This window comes from Globicephala melas, chromosome 1 (genome assembly GCF_963455315.2).
Source record: "Globicephala melas chromosome 1, mGloMel1.2, whole genome shotgun sequence".
NCBI lineage: Eukaryota > Metazoa > Chordata > Mammalia > Artiodactyla > Delphinidae > Globicephala > Globicephala melas.
Genome location: NC_083314.1, coordinates 72,333,476 through 72,348,385, shown reverse-complemented (window position 1 = coordinate 72,348,385; position 14,910 = coordinate 72,333,476). Strand labels below are relative to the sequence as shown.

General features: G+C 50.6%; 2 protein-coding genes across 4 annotated transcripts in view; one reads left to right on the top strand and one right to left on the bottom strand.

Moving 5' to 3' along the window:
* KCNJ10 (potassium inwardly rectifying channel subfamily J member 10) overlaps nucleotides 1-6,931 on the bottom strand; it is a 30,695-nt gene extending 23,764 nt beyond the window's left edge. The window contains exon 1 of the mRNA XM_030841942.2: nucleotides 6,761-6,931. The gene's annotated coding sequence lies outside the window, so the exon portion shown is untranslated. The remainder of the gene's footprint in view (nucleotides 1-6,760) is intronic.
* KCNJ9 (potassium inwardly rectifying channel subfamily J member 9) overlaps nucleotides 1-14,910 on the top strand; it is a 56,018-nt gene that overhangs the window by 32,702 nt on the left and 8,406 nt on the right. The window contains exon 1 of one of the 3 annotated variants that reach the window (XM_030842341.2): nucleotides 14,321-14,477. The exons of the other annotated variants lie outside the window; for them this stretch is intronic. The gene's annotated coding sequence lies outside the window, so the exon portion shown is untranslated. Of the gene's footprint in view, nucleotides 1-14,320; nucleotides 14,478-14,910 lie in introns of those variants that run through there. 3 annotated transcript variants of the gene reach the window in all.

The following is a 14,910-nucleotide window of genomic DNA, read 5'->3' as shown; positions in this document are numbered from 1 at the left end:
GGGAACGTGTAGGGCTAAGAGTTAGAACTCCTGGGTTCAGGGCCCAACATCCCTGTTAACTTTTCCTGGGACCTCACACAAGTCACTTTTCCTCTCTGGTTCAAGCAGCCCGCGTCTGCAATTTGGGAAAGGTCACTTCTGCATCGCACTGCCTCCTGGGCCCGTGGGCAGTGGATTCAGGGGCAAGGCTCTGGTATTTAATAAGAGCTCATATTATTTAGCACTATGCTAGGCCCTTTTCTAGCGTTACATCGTCTAATTCTCAACAATTCTAAAAAGTAGGCACTTTTTTAAAAGCTCCATCTTATAGACGAGACAACCGAAGCACAGAGATGTTAATAATCTGCCCAAAGTCACACAGCTAGTGAGTGGTAGAACTGAGATTCAAGCTCCAGTAGGTAGTCTGTCCCCAGGACCCACATGATTAACCACTACCCCATACTGCCTCCCTAGTGAAAACATTCAAAAGACCATGGGCAGCTAACGAAGATCAACCAGGATGTTCAAATCACCTGGGGCTTTTCCAAACTGTTTTCTGACGTTCCTCTGGACTAGTTAATTCTCAAAGTGTGGTCCAGGGACCCTGGGGGGTCCTGAGACCCTTTCAGAGGCTCTATGAGGTCAAGCCTATCTTCATAATAATACTAATGTTATTTGCTTCTTTTCACTTTCATTCTCTCATGAGTGTTCAATGGAGTTTTCCAGAAGCTACACTGCAATATGATATTGTAACATATTGAATGCAGAAGCAGATATGAAACACCAACTGTCTTCTATTAAGCCAGATATTGAAAAGATTTGTGAAAATGTGAGACAATGCCACTTACTAAACTTTTGTTTGTCTGTTTTTAAATATAGCTATTTTTTCATTAAAGATATGTCATCTAGGGCTTCCCTGGTGGCGCAGTGGTTGAGAGTCCGCCTGCCGATGCAGGGGACACGGGCTCATGCCCCGGTCTGGGAAGATCCCACATGCCGCGGAGCGGCTGGGCCCGAGAGCCATGGCCGCTGAGCCTGCACGTCCAGAGCCTGTGCTCCACAACAGGAGAGGCCACAACAGTGAGAGGCCCGCGTACCACACACAAAAAAAAAGTCATCTAAATTGACATGCAAAACGGGTTTATTGCTGTTATTTTTAAATGCATGAATGCATATTTTAAGTTTCCTCCCATTTCTAACCTATCAATGTAATCCACGTGAACAAAAGCGCTTTTCAGTCTTCAATAATTTTTAAGATGTGAAGGGGTCCTGAGACCAAAAAGTTTGAGAACCACTGCCCTAGACTCAGACATCCTCGCCCTTTCCTCTTGCCATTGCCCATGTCTTTTTTACAGAGGGTCAACCAGGGAGATTTAGATGTGGGAAGAAGGTGTGTGCCCGGGTCTTGTGGTTGGGAAAAGGATGGGGGTGGAGCTGAGGATATATCGCTAAAAGGTCAGGCCAAACCCGACTTGAGAGCTATGCCCACATGTCTCCCAGCTTGCAGGCTCCCACCCAGAGGTATGCTGCAGACAACGGGGCTGTCCCAGACTGGACTCTGGCCTCTGCCCCTTTCCCACTCCAGACGCCCACTGACAAGCCCAGCATCAGGCAGGAGCAGACCTCCCTGGCGAGGAGAGAAAGGTTCTGTGGATACCCACGTGGATTTTTGTGTTTGGGCCAGCAGCGCTTAATCTGCTGCTTATAATCTTAGGGTAAAACTGTCTCCACAGGATGGGGAGTTTAGCAGGAGAGGAGTTTCTCTGGAGGTTCCCTAGAGAGTTGGATAATAGAGTCTTACATATACCCTAGTCTAGGACACTCCTAAACCTCTGAAGTCAGGGTCCTCCCTCAGAATTAGCAACCAGAAAGGTTTCCTACCTAGAGTCAAGCTGGTCAGTAGACAGTCTGTGCCCTGGGGGCAGAGGGGTCCAGGGAGGGAAGAGATGCCTTTGCTTCAGGGAGTCGACAATCTGACAGGGGTGTAGGCCCCACCCTAGAGGAGCTCCTGTTATGGTAGGAGACAGGATGTCCCCTCCAACATTACCACTGTCCAGGTCATCCTGGGCAAATTCATAGACACGAAGGACAAGGAACAGGCAGGATGCTGAGGAGAAGGGGTACAAGATGGCAGAGCAGACAGGGAAACAGAAGGATGGAGATTTGCAGGAGGGGCAGGACTTGGAGGGGTAGGCCTGTGTGAGGGCCCAGGGTGGAAGGGGTGTGGCTCAGGGATTGCCATGGGATATGCTCCCCCAGAACAAGGTCTGAATTGATGGGGGTCCCAAAAGATAGGGGAACTGGAGGGGATGGGAGAAAGGTTGATATAAAGTATCTTGAAGACTGTGATTGGGAGTTTTCATCTGAAAACCCACAGAGACGTCTGAGTAGCAAAGGGGCAAGATAAAACTGATGCTTCATGACGACAGTTCCAGGGATAATTCTGTGTGGAGTAAAGAGGGAATCAAGGAGAAAGAAAGGTGGAAGTTAGGAAGATCATTAAGGAGGCCACCCAGGCTCACGGGATGAACAGGCTGATCAGGGGGCAGAGAAGAGATGGACTCACACACCTGAGCGGAGTTGTGGGGGAAATGCAGGCAGGGAGGAAAGAGGCAGGGCCATGGAGGGACAGGGGTGAGATGTCAGGGTAGAGAGAAGCTGGTGTCTTTGGCTGGAAGACGTAAGTCACCCAGACGGGGAAAGAGACTATTTTAGGGAAGCCCAGCAGCTCGGTTACATTTATCGAATCCAAGTTGGAGACAACACATCTGCTTGGTGAAAACTCATGGAAAGAAGGGCCCAGGGGCGTGGAGACCCAGGCAACACCCAGCTTGTTGGAATGAAGACAGGAACCTCATCTTAAACGACTTGATAATTCTCCCACCTTCCCAAACTCTAGAAGGGCGGAGAGACAGAGACCTAGGACAGACCTCAGAAAAGCCACAGAGAAGGGCTGCAGCAGGCCCAGGAGCCAGGCAAGATGAGGGAGTAGAAAGAGTCAGAGGTGGGAGAACCGTAGCAGCCAACAACTGCACTTTTTATTTTTAACATGTTGAGCACCACTCCAAGCCCTTTACAAATATCGAGTCTTTTAATACTCAACTATAATTAGCCCCATTGTAAGGCTGAGGAGACATTTGTAGCTACTAAGCAGTGAAAGCAGGATTTTAAACCCAGGAAGTCTGACTCCAAGGCTGTGCTCTTAACCACTACGCCTCTGCCTCTCAGACAACAGAAAGGAGCCCTGAGACAGCACTGTGGGGTCGCACTTTCCCTCCAGAAGAAGCCTCTTGACAACTGTTGCAATAATCCGTGCGCTTCTCTGAGCTTCACAGCTCCCCCTCACAAGCCTTAAGGATGGGCTTTTTTTTTTTTTTTTTTTTTTTTTTTTTTGCGGTACGCGGGCCTCTCACTGTTGTGGCCTCTCCTGTTGCGGAGCACAGGCTCGGGACGCGCAGGCTCAGCGGCCATGGCTCATGGGCCCAGCCACTCCACGGCATGTGGGATCTTCCCGGACCGGGGCACGAACCCGTGTCCCCTGCATCGGCAGGCGGACCCTCAACCACTGCGCCACCAGGGAAGCCCCCAATGATGGGCTTTTTTTGTTGGGGGTGGGTTTGTTTTAGTTTGGGTCCAGAAGGTGGTCTGCCTCTCTTTCCCAAACTCCATTTCGGATCTCTTTCCTTTTATGGACCTGCTTCCTGAAATCTAGCCTAAGTCCTTCAAGCTGCAGCCCCAATCCTTTCCCCAGGTCTTCTGCCATTGGAAGGGGAGCAGAATGGCCATATCCACTCCTTCTATGCGACACCTTTTTAGGGGTCTGAAGTGCTAATTCAGTCCTCTGAAGCCCATGCTTGTCCAGCCTCTTTCTCCAGGCCACCCCGTTCAGTTTTCGCTTCTCTCCTGCATTCCAGAGCCAGTCCCTCCCTTCTCCCCCACCTCAAATCCAGCTCCCAGCTGGCAGACACCCACGGGAGACTTTTTCCCATAATCCCTTTCTCTGTGCCCTTTCAAGCTTCTGATGTGGCGAGGGGATGAAGAGGGGCCACTCAGATGCACTGTCTCCATGAAAATGGTGGCAACACGTATATTAAACTTGGATGAAGGGAGAAAAGCATTGAACGCAGACTGTGGAAGAGACAGGGCGATGTGGTAAACTCAGAAAGCTCTGATTCCCAAGAGCCGCCCCTGCCAACCAGCCTTCACTGGGTGCTAAAACACTTGGATTCCAGATCTCCCATCTCTAATCTTTCTGCAGTTTCATCTTAGCAGTGTGCCTTGGACTGTCCCTTCTCTCTGCCCCTTCCAGGGCCTCACCACCATCCTGGACAGTCTGGCATTAACCCGGACAGTAGCACTGACCAGTCAGGCAAGAGAAGAATCTAGGCCGGGGAGGGGAGGGAGACTGGAGCTTTTCTCCTTCCGTCCTAAATAACCCTTGGCAGGAAAGTTGAGGGGCTCCACTGCCCAACATCTCTTTCCCTCGCCACTGACGCCAGGAGGTTCGGCCTATCTTCCATCTTGTGTGCAGAAACCAAGCATTTTGCTAAAAGATGCAGGGGGTCTTTTCTCCTCTGTAGAAGTGGGTCTTTCTGCATGACTCACCCCCCACCCCCCAGAGCCCTAAACCCCTTATTCCATCAATTCGGGCATGACCCCAGAGGACTTGATCTAAGCCCACCCAGATCCAAGTGTCCCAGCCTCTCTGGTCCCTAAGGAGGACCAGGGAAGGAAGCCCCTGGGTCTTCTGCCACGCCCTTCCCTTCTAGCCCAAGCCAACCAGGCTGGAGTTATAGACGAGCTCGTGCACAGAGGTGCAGGTGTGGGGAGGGGGCGCCGTTCAGTGGGGCACAGGGAGGAGGTGAGGGATGCCAGGAGTTGGACAACTAACCCTCCCACACACACGTATGTGTCCACAGACCGCATGTAGGGCAGATGTTGGGCAGACAGATTTTTTTCCCTCAGGGTAGGGGGCAGCAGTGGGATTCTGCATTAGAACCACAGAAGGATTGGGACCCTAACCCTGCCCCCGCCAGCCCTCTCCACTCAGTGGAGTCGTTGCCATTTGATATCCACTGAGACAAGTTGGCTGCTCCACTCGGGGTGGGGGGCGGGGGGATGGCTCAGAAAACAGCAGCTTCTTTCAGGACCCAGGTTGGCAAAGGCTTTGGGAGGCTGGACTGGCCCAGATCACCCCCCAACACCCCCTCTCTCCCTCCCTCGCCACCACCACCAAAGGACTGGAGGGCGGGGAAGAGGAGTTGGCACTGCCTGGGCCATGCCTGTTGCCTCTGCAGATCAGCCCTGGCCCCTCTCCCTGGCATGATGCCTTCCCTCCCCCTCCTCCCTCATTTCCTCCTCCCTGAAGAACTAGCTATAAGCCAGGACACTTGGCTGCTTCTACACTTGGTCCCCTGTACCCAGCCTATACCATGAGGAATTAACAAGCCCTGCACAGGATGGTACCCACCATCATGCCAGGAACGCGTAACAGAACAGAAATCCTTGGAGATTAGCAACAGCATTTCAAGATGAAACTGAATGGAATTCAGAGTAGCTTCTGGTCCCTTCTCAGACTGGTTTCCTGATACCCACTCCAGGCCCTCGTCACGCCTAAACAAGTGTCACTCCTCACAGAAGCGCACCAAGTCTCCCATCATCATCTCCCTCCCATCCAGAAATGCCTAAAGCAGTTCTGGTGGGGAAAAAAATTTCAAGCACCATGGCCAAGGCAGACGGGCCAGAAATCTTTAGCCAGAATACGTATCGATAAGCAACAGAATCAGGCTTTCAGCCTAGGCCCCCTTTGGGGTCCAAATCTGTACTGGCTTCTTCCGCACCCCCACTTCTCCATCTGCCTCGCTGTGCCTGGGGCCCTTCGTTAACAAGCATGAGATCTCAAGATACAAGAGGTCCTACGCGCACGCGTCCCCAGTTTTGTCCTTCCATGCATCCTGGGGCTCAACGCTTCTCCCTCAAATCAGGAAGTTCCAACCGGTCTCTTTCCTAACGCAGGTGCCCTTGGTTAGTTCCTGATGGGGAGAAGGGATGGGATGGGGAAGGGGCGTCTCACCTGGAGGGTGGATGTTATAGAACCCAATCTGCCCTTCTTTCTCTAGCAGAGGTGACCCTGCTGCTCTCCTCCAGGTGATCTCAGTGTGAAACAGCTGTGGCGAGGGGCGGAGGGTTGTAATGGGGAGAGGTGTCTTGAAGTGGGAGGCAAGTTGGAATGAAGGGAAGAAACTGGGAGGGCAGGGGTCCCCGTCACACCAGGCTACTACATCTCCCTAACCTGAGCTGTAGGTGTTTTCTTCCCCTGTGTGAACTAGTGATCAGTGAGTGTCGCTATGTGAATGTCACATCATGGGGAGGGGGAAAAGGGGCTGGGCATGGGAGTGGGAGTAACCTGATGATCCCGGGAAGAGGGGGCACTGTCTGCAGTGCCTGTGAGGGTGCATGGTTATATGTGGTGGTCACTGTATTTAGTTGGAGGGCTGTGATGCAACTGCAGGTCTGCCCAATAGGAAGGAGCATTAGGAAAGCCCCTTTCTTAGCTGAAAGTGCTGAGGTGACCAGTTTGGGAAAGTTTCCTTCTTGATGAGCCCTTCCTATAAGGCTCCGTTTGGGGCCGCTCCGGTGGGAGGCTGGGGAATAGGACGGTACCACTGAGGCAAGTCAGGGTAGGGACCTAGGGGCTGGGGGCCCCGGTATCTCTGGAGAGTGAGGTGGACAGGACCCCCGCTGCGGCGGCAGCACTCCTTCATCAGGGCCAGGGTCTTACCTTGGGTCCGGGGTGGAGTGGCCCCTCGGATGGGCAGCGGGACAGACGGACAGACGGGGCGGGCAGGCGTGAGGAACGGAGCTGTGCGACGGGCAGGGCCAGGACTCTTAAACTCGGAGCCGGGATCAGATAAGGGCTGGTCCTGGGGCCGGGGCCGGGGTCGGGCCGGCCGGGGGCAGAGCTGGGCCGGGCCGGGCCGCCCCCTCCCTCCGCAGCGCAGAGCCAAACTTTGCGTGAACTGAGGGACCTGGAGGGGCCGGGCGGGCGGGGGCGGGGGGCTCCAGACAGGCCAATGGGAATGTGGAGCGCCAGGCCCGAGCTGCCGGGATTGGAGGGGACTGGGCAGGGGGTGGGGCGTAGGGGCAACGAAGCAGAGCCCCAGACAGCTGGAGGAGCAGGACGGAGAGCAACACCCAAAGACAGAGACCCAGACAGACTCAGGGAGAAATAGAGAGACGATAGGCGAAGCGATAGAAGCCGAGCTGGCAAGATGACAGGGGAAGAGAGAAGGAAGAAAAAGGAGGCTGTCGTGTCAGGGATGGGGAACGAGAGCGGGAGCAGGCGGAGGCGGACCTGGGGCCGAGTTAATGAGGTGGAAATGAATTCAGGACCGGCCCAGTTGCCCGACAGGCAGCGCCGAAGGGGCGGGCTCGGGACTACGGGGTTATATCCTTCAGCACCATTTCCATGCTGTTTGCCATTTTCTAAGTGCAGGGTGAGGTCCTGGATGCGAAATGCGCAGACATCATTCCCACTTGCAGTGGCTTGGTCTGAGAGAGGGCAGAACACGCAGCCCAAGTGCCCAGGAGGTGCTGGAGGCAGCAGAAAGGGAAAGATCACTCTACTTAGGGGGTCCTGCAGATGTGGGAGGACAGACGTGACATCCATCCGATAAGGCCCCTAAAGAATGCAGAGGATTCAGGTACGGGGAGACGGTGGGGAGGGCATTTAAGGCAGAGGTAACTGCATTCACAAAGTCCTGGGAGGACAGGAAAAATACAAGTCTGCTTGGGAAACAGCAGCAAAGTGGTCCACTGGACCAGAATACGGAGTGGTGGTTCTCAACCTTTTCAACACGAAGGACTTCTTTCATTATCTGAATCCATGTTTTGAGAGGTTTTTATCCACAATCTCCCACTCTTGGCATGTATTAAGGAAGAAAACATTTATTTCCCCATTTTTGCTCATCGTAGATATTTAACTACTAATCGGTAACCAGTATTATCATATTGAGTTGATATACATAGTGGGGGGAAAAAGAGGAAAGGCACTTGACATTTTAGTTCAGTTCAGCCTCTAGACGCCCTATGATGGGTAAATGTCCATTTCAAATAGCCCCCATGGCGGGGGTGGGGGGCCACTGGGCTGAAGGTAAGCGTAGCGTTTGTGGTGGGGGAAGACCTCTAGTAAGTATAGAGCTGTGCCCATTCATGGTCAGCTCTGAAGGCAATGGAGAGTAAATGAAGTTTTCTTGAGCAGAGGGGAGACAAAGGTAGAGCAGAATTGTAGGAACACTAATCTGCAGGTGAACAAAATGGTTTGACTCAAGAGGAAACATGGCAGCAATCCTAGACTTCATTCTTCCTCACCCCATCTCCCTCATCTAATCAATGCATCTACTTTCTGAATCACATAAATCCCACTCCCTTCCTCTCCATCTCATCATCATGCCAGTGGTCCAGGACCCCATCACCTCTCACCAGGATTACTACAGCAGCCTTCTAATGCCTACCTCTAGTCTTTCTCCACTCTAATAATCTGTCAGATCATGAAATCCTTCATTTAAGAAGAAACACCGATCTCTCTGAAACACCAATCTGACTGTGTCACTTCCCGATTTAAGCTTTCCATAGACTGCCCATTGTCTATAAGTAAAGTCCAAATTCCTAACCATGGAACAGAAGGCCTCTTATGACCTGGACCTGGTGCCATTCCAGCCTCATCTTCTTCCACTGCCCCTATGCACTCCAACCTACAGCTGTTTCCTCCTCCAACACCCAAGGTTCAGTCTTACGTTCTCTTTCCATGTCCTGCTCCTGGACCCTTCGTCACTTACATGGCTCCAACTATCGTTCCTGAGTTATACCCAAATCTCTACCTTCAGCCTTAGGCTCTCTTTAGAGCATTACCTCCACAGTTCCAGTGGCTGGCAGGGGATTTCCACTCCCAGCTGGACAGGCTCCAAACTGAACTCATCCTCTTCCTCCTCAAGGCTGGGAGTTCTCATGACTTCCTTCCTTACTTCTGTGTTCCTCCCAGTTGATCAGATTAAAAAGCTAAAAATCATCTTCACTCTTCACCCTTACCCTATGTTCCATCCACTGACATGTCAACAAAACCACCAAATTCTGTCAAGTCTCCCTTTGTTCTATGTCTCTAGGATATCCTTTCTCCTTTCATGGCTACTGTCAGGATCAGGAAGGTCACTAGCAGCCCAGGACCTTGACCCGCCCTTCACCCTTCTCTCTAGTCTCAAAGGAAGAGGTAACCTGTATTCACAATGTCAGTCCCTGTGCCCTTGGATCAAAACCCCAAACTGGTGGCCCTTGCTTGCAGGTCGCAGTCCAAACTCCTCAGCTCGACATTTGGAGTACTCCTCTGAGAGAGGAGGGAAGAAAGAATCAAAGGGCAGGAGCAGAAAGAGATACCTGGTGGTGAAGGAGTCTCTGCAGAAGTTCCTTCCAAATGGTTTTCACTCTTCTGTAGTTCAAAAGAGCCATTTACTGAAACTCAGGGTGGCAGTGGGACTGAGCAATTAGAAAGCATTTAGAAGTTCCATAACAGCAGGTGTGCAGAGGTTGTGGAAAAAGACACAGATAGCTTGAACGGCACTGTAAGTTTCTAATTTTACAAGAGTGATTTAAATCGAGCTTTTGTTCTTAAATTACGTTTTATAGCATATACACAGATATCCATCATGTATACATTCCTTTCTACATATCAAATGTCAGTTTTTAATTTCGAGGTCTTTTTACAAAAGAAAGAAGTCCTAGAACAGTCACCAGGAGCCCAATAGGAAATCAATAATAAATGGCATAGGACATTCATATTTTTGAGTGTTTACTACACAAGATATACATATTACTTGAGATGGAGAAACTGTGGTTCAGAGAGTTTCAGCAGCTCGCCTATGGTAACATAGCTAGAAAGTGTTCGATTTGGAATTTGAATCCACGCACGTTGAACTCCAAAGCTTGTCTCGAGGTAACACTAGAGTGATTTTGCATAGTTGAAACATAAACTTGTCCATATGAGCACACATCGGTATGAAAAATTTGCCAGGGTTGCGATGTCCAGTGTTCCCACAGAAAATGGCAGTTAGGGGAACCATCTCTTTTTAAGGACACCCCTGTTTCCTCACTTTAGCAAGTTCTGTCTTTCTTATTCTCAGTTGCTCCTTTCTAACTCCCTCCTCCCAACTTTGGCCTCATCTCTTCTTTTACCTCATTTGTAATAGGGCAGGGGCTCCTTCAGAGCACAGAGGACAGTAAGGGGTGAATAACTTGTTTGGGAAGGAGAATCCACAAGTGGGCAGCAGTATGAGGGGCTTCTGCTGGGAAAAGCCAGTGCGGACGGAAGGGATGAGGGAAGCTTTGGGTCAGGAGGCATGAGGAGGCTCAGAATAGGCAACATTTCACAGTCAGAGGGATCGGCTGGAAATAGAGATACTGACAACGCCCACCACAGGATTCCAAGGGGCATTTTAGTATTCGGGCCCCACAAGGCTGAACAATTTCCATTAGTAGTAGGGCACCTAATAGCTGGATAATCGTGACCACAGAGGAGAAATCCAAGAGAGGGACTGAGCTACACCCCCCTACCAAGTCATGAATGGATCATTATTTAGGTATACCACCTCCTTTCAGTAAACGTGATTTACAAGAACTCACATTTATAAGACATAAGTTAGGGGATGCTTAATCACATTACCAAAGGGTTCTATCCAGAATTTCTTTAACTAGGTGGTTTAACTAGGTACCTTTCTAATTGGGTCCAATGGACAGAAATTCTATTGAAACACCCAATATACTGTGGTAGGAGGGAGGCAACAGGGAATAAAGAAACAACCAGGGACCAGGAGCCAGGAGGCCTGGGTCTTAGTTCTGTCTATGCTCTTGGGGCCCATCCCTTACCTGTAAAGTACTTGGGACCCATCCTTGTCTGTAATTTGCCTGGGATGCATCCCTTACCTGTAAAGTGAGGATTAATTCTGGACTACCTCTAACGTCCATGACTTTTAGATCCTGGTCTACTTCCTCCAGTCCTATAAAGCAAGATAGACCTGTGTATGAGAAGGTTCTGATCCTTTTGCTCTCCTGAACTCAGCCAGGAGACCAGCAAAGCCCGCAGCCTCAGAAGCCCAGTGGGGCTCCATGTGTCCTGGATCTGTGCTCTGCTTCTCCCCATTTCACTCTAATATCCAGCCACATTTCACTCCTGCAAACCTATGCTCCCTCTGCTCTGAGTTTTCTAGTGCCCCATCTCCCTTGAATTTATAGAAATTGTTATAATCTACTGATTGGCCTCCCTGCTCCATTAAGTTCATATCCTCAGCCATCTCCTGTATTCCCCATCATGCTTCCTCTCCCACCTCCAACCTTTTACCTAAGAAGTCTCATGATATTGCTCAAGGAAATCTTCCCAGATTGGTTGATCCCAAGACTGCCACATACAGTTGTACAGTTTGTGCACTGCATTAAGGCACCCACTGTGGGGGAAAACTGAGGACTGAACCATGTTCAGTTTGCCGTTCCTTGCATCATGGCTTGGAGCCGTGTCTACTGGAGGGATTCCCCTTTTTATTTTATTCTTATGCCGAAGTACCACTTGCTACATGCCATAAGGAGTGCATCTGCCCAGAGGGGGTTCCTTTTTTCTACCTTGTACCAAGGTTCTTTATAGACCAGCAATGTGGCCCCAGCTGTGCCCATCCTGCCCTCAAGATTCTCCAGTTCCAAACCCAATCTCCCATTGTCACAACTGTACTGACATATTTCATTGACTCCTCGTAAAGTTGCTTTCTTTACTTCATAATACCTGAAAGCTAGGATCCTGCTTCTTTTTCTGTATCCTGGTACCTCAGAAAACATGTTTTTCCCTCACTCTGTTCAAGTTCAATGATAAACAAAGAATTGAGGTTAGATACCAGGCAAAGTCCAGGACCTGCCGGATCCATAAAGCAGGGGAGGGGGTGGTGTTCTCCTTTGTCAGGAAGGCCGCGCTCAAGGCAGCCTGCACTGAGGCAGGGGGCTGGCTGATACATCTTCCGGAGGACGCTGCCAGCCCTGTGATTTCCCCCTCCAGGAAATGGGGCCAGTTCTATGCAAATACGTTCTTGCCCAGGAGTTTGGTTTCTTCTCTCTGAGCTCCTGGCACAGTGGAACCAACGTGAGCAGCTGCTTGGCAGGACAGAGAAGGGCAGGCTAGCAGTCCCAAGGCTCAGGTGACAGGGCCAGGCCCAGGAGACGGGGATGTTGACTGGGGCTTTAACAGCCCTCCTGATGCCAATCTCGGGCTGAAAACTCGATATTTCCACTTGGAACAAGAAACACAGGCGAGAGGGCTGGGAGAGGAGGGCGGTGTACCAGGAGTGCCCCCTGCAGGTCTCACTGGGTGGCACCAGCACAGAGGAAGGTGGCACAGGGTAGGTGGAGATTTCAGGAGATGCCTGGGATGAAGACGATGATGAGGAGAAGAAGGAAGACCATAGCTAGTATCTACTGAGTACTTACAATGTGCCACCACTGCCTCATATAATCCTCATGACAATCCCCCAGAGATGGATAATACAGCTGTTCTCAGTTCTTAGATGAAGAAACTGGTCAGAGAGGTTAAGTAACTTGCTCAAAGTCACCCAGCTGATAGGGGACAGAGTTGGGGGTTGAACCCAGGACACTGCCTCCTGAGACTATATTACTCAGCACCACCTTTTCCACCTTGCCAGGCCATTCCAGGAACTTCTCACCTGCTGGTATCCATTGCTATATCGTCCTGCTTCTCTAGCTCACATCTTCCTGTTCCAACTTTAAGGCAGCTGGAGAACTGATCAATATCTTGGGTATAATAATGCTGATACTAGCAACACCTGGCATTCGTCTACCACTCTCTGCTTTTGATTATTTCCCTGGGGAAAATAAACATTGAAGTATTTCCATTTCTCCAATTTTTTTTTCCTGATTTTTATCAGTATTCCTAAAGCTATTTCTGTACAGTTATGATCAGTTTATAAGAATACTTTGGGGAATTCCCTGGCGGTCCAGTGGTTAGGACTCCACGCTTCCACTGCAGGGGGCACAGGTTTGATCGCTGGTTGGGGAACTGGGATCCTGCAAGACGTGTGGTGCTGCGGGCAAAAATAAAAAAGAAGACTTTCATGTCCTGGTTTTTATGTAACAGTGTACCTGCATGCACATTTACATATATGAACATAGTAACTGATTATATTGCTTTGCCACAAATATTGCATCACCAAGGGAGCGGAGCACGGGGGTGTGACACAGGTGTATGAGTGTGACTACTTCTCTGCCGATATCCAACTCTGTGACATTAGGTAAATCACTTCACGTTTTTCAGTTTTAATTTTCTCATCTATAAGTAGAGAAAATAATACCTGTCTCATAGGGTATCGCCCAGGGTTGTTGAATACGGCGCGTGTCTAGCTCAGAGCTGATGCTCAGTCAGTTCTCAGTAGTAGTGTTAGTATTCTGTGCTTACGGATCTTTCTCCCCCACTGGACCATGAGCTCCTGGCGGCCAGGGACTTATCCACTTCTGTAACCAGCCCCACCTAGCACATTACCTGGCACGTGGGCTCCACAAAAATTTGTTGAATGAAGAGTTAGTAAGCCCTCAACTAGCCTTTTCTCTCTGTTGGACGTTTGGGTTGTTTCTAGACCTTTTGCTGTTAAGAAACCACTCCTCAAAGCCCTTCTATTTACATTCCCTCGTTCGATCTGCACACCCTGTAAAGTAGGCAGAAAGGGCTATTTGCACACGTCCACGTCTTGTGAAAGATGGAGCGACTGTGGCTGAGGGAAGGGAAGTGATTCCTCTGGGTCACATCACAAATCAGTGACAAAGATTAGCACCTCTGACCCTACCTCCCTTCCTTGGGTGGACCTCTTTTCCCTCTAGCTACCTTCTTCTGGATCAGGGTGACCTCTCCAAAAACGGAGACTGTGATGGCAGGCCTGACCGGAGAGCAGCACATGCACCCAGAAGCCCGGCTGGAGGTGAATCCCTAGGAAACCAAATGCCTTATTCCCAAACACATCAAGGCCTGTATTTTCCCAGAGCAAGGAGCTTCTTAGGAAAGAGTCAGCATGCTAGCTTTTCTTTTTTTCTTTTTTGTTTTGTTTTCCTCAGGGGGTGAAGAGGCGAGCTCTGAGTTGTCCAGGAGGAGGAACTTTGGCTAAAAATAGCTATGGCGTATGGATCAGCCTCTAGTGGTACCCAGGACTGGGGAGGGGAGGGGGATGCTCTAGAGCTGTCGCCAGACTGGTTGCTGTGGAAACAGGAGAGGAGCAGGGGAGCCTGGGAAGTGCGGATGACACAGATAGCAAGTCCTAGTCAGAGCTGCCGCTACATTTAGGAGAAACAGCGGTGCCTGCGGCTCCCACCCTCCAAGGGGGCTGGGGTAGGGGGGGAGGCGGTGTCAGGGGCATGGACGCTACACCCCCAGGGGTCTCTGCTGCCGGCTACTCTCCTCTCCACACGCTGTGAGTTGAGTTCCAGGGGACTTGGGTTTGGGCCCCTATTTCCAAGGCAAGTGGGGGTTTGGGAAGAGCTGGTTCCTGAGGGAGTTTTCGCCCGATCCCCTTCCAAAAAATAAGCCCCCTTGCTGGCCAGCACTCTCTAGCCAGAGAAAGGGAGATCCAGGAAAATGCAGCACTGGGGTCTTCTGGAAAGGGGGACAGCATGCACATGAAATAAGGAGGAATAGGCTGGAGGAACAGGACTCTTTGGAGGGAAGGTGTAGAAATCGATGCTCTTGAGATAGAGGCAACAATTTCACACCTTTCCTTACCCATGGAGAAAGTGCAGCCCGAAGACAGGAGATAAAACACAATCAAAGTGAGGCCCACCTAGATTCCCAGGGCAATGGCGGGTGAGAGAGTTCTGGGGGCCATCAGACTCTGGCATTTCTTCCCC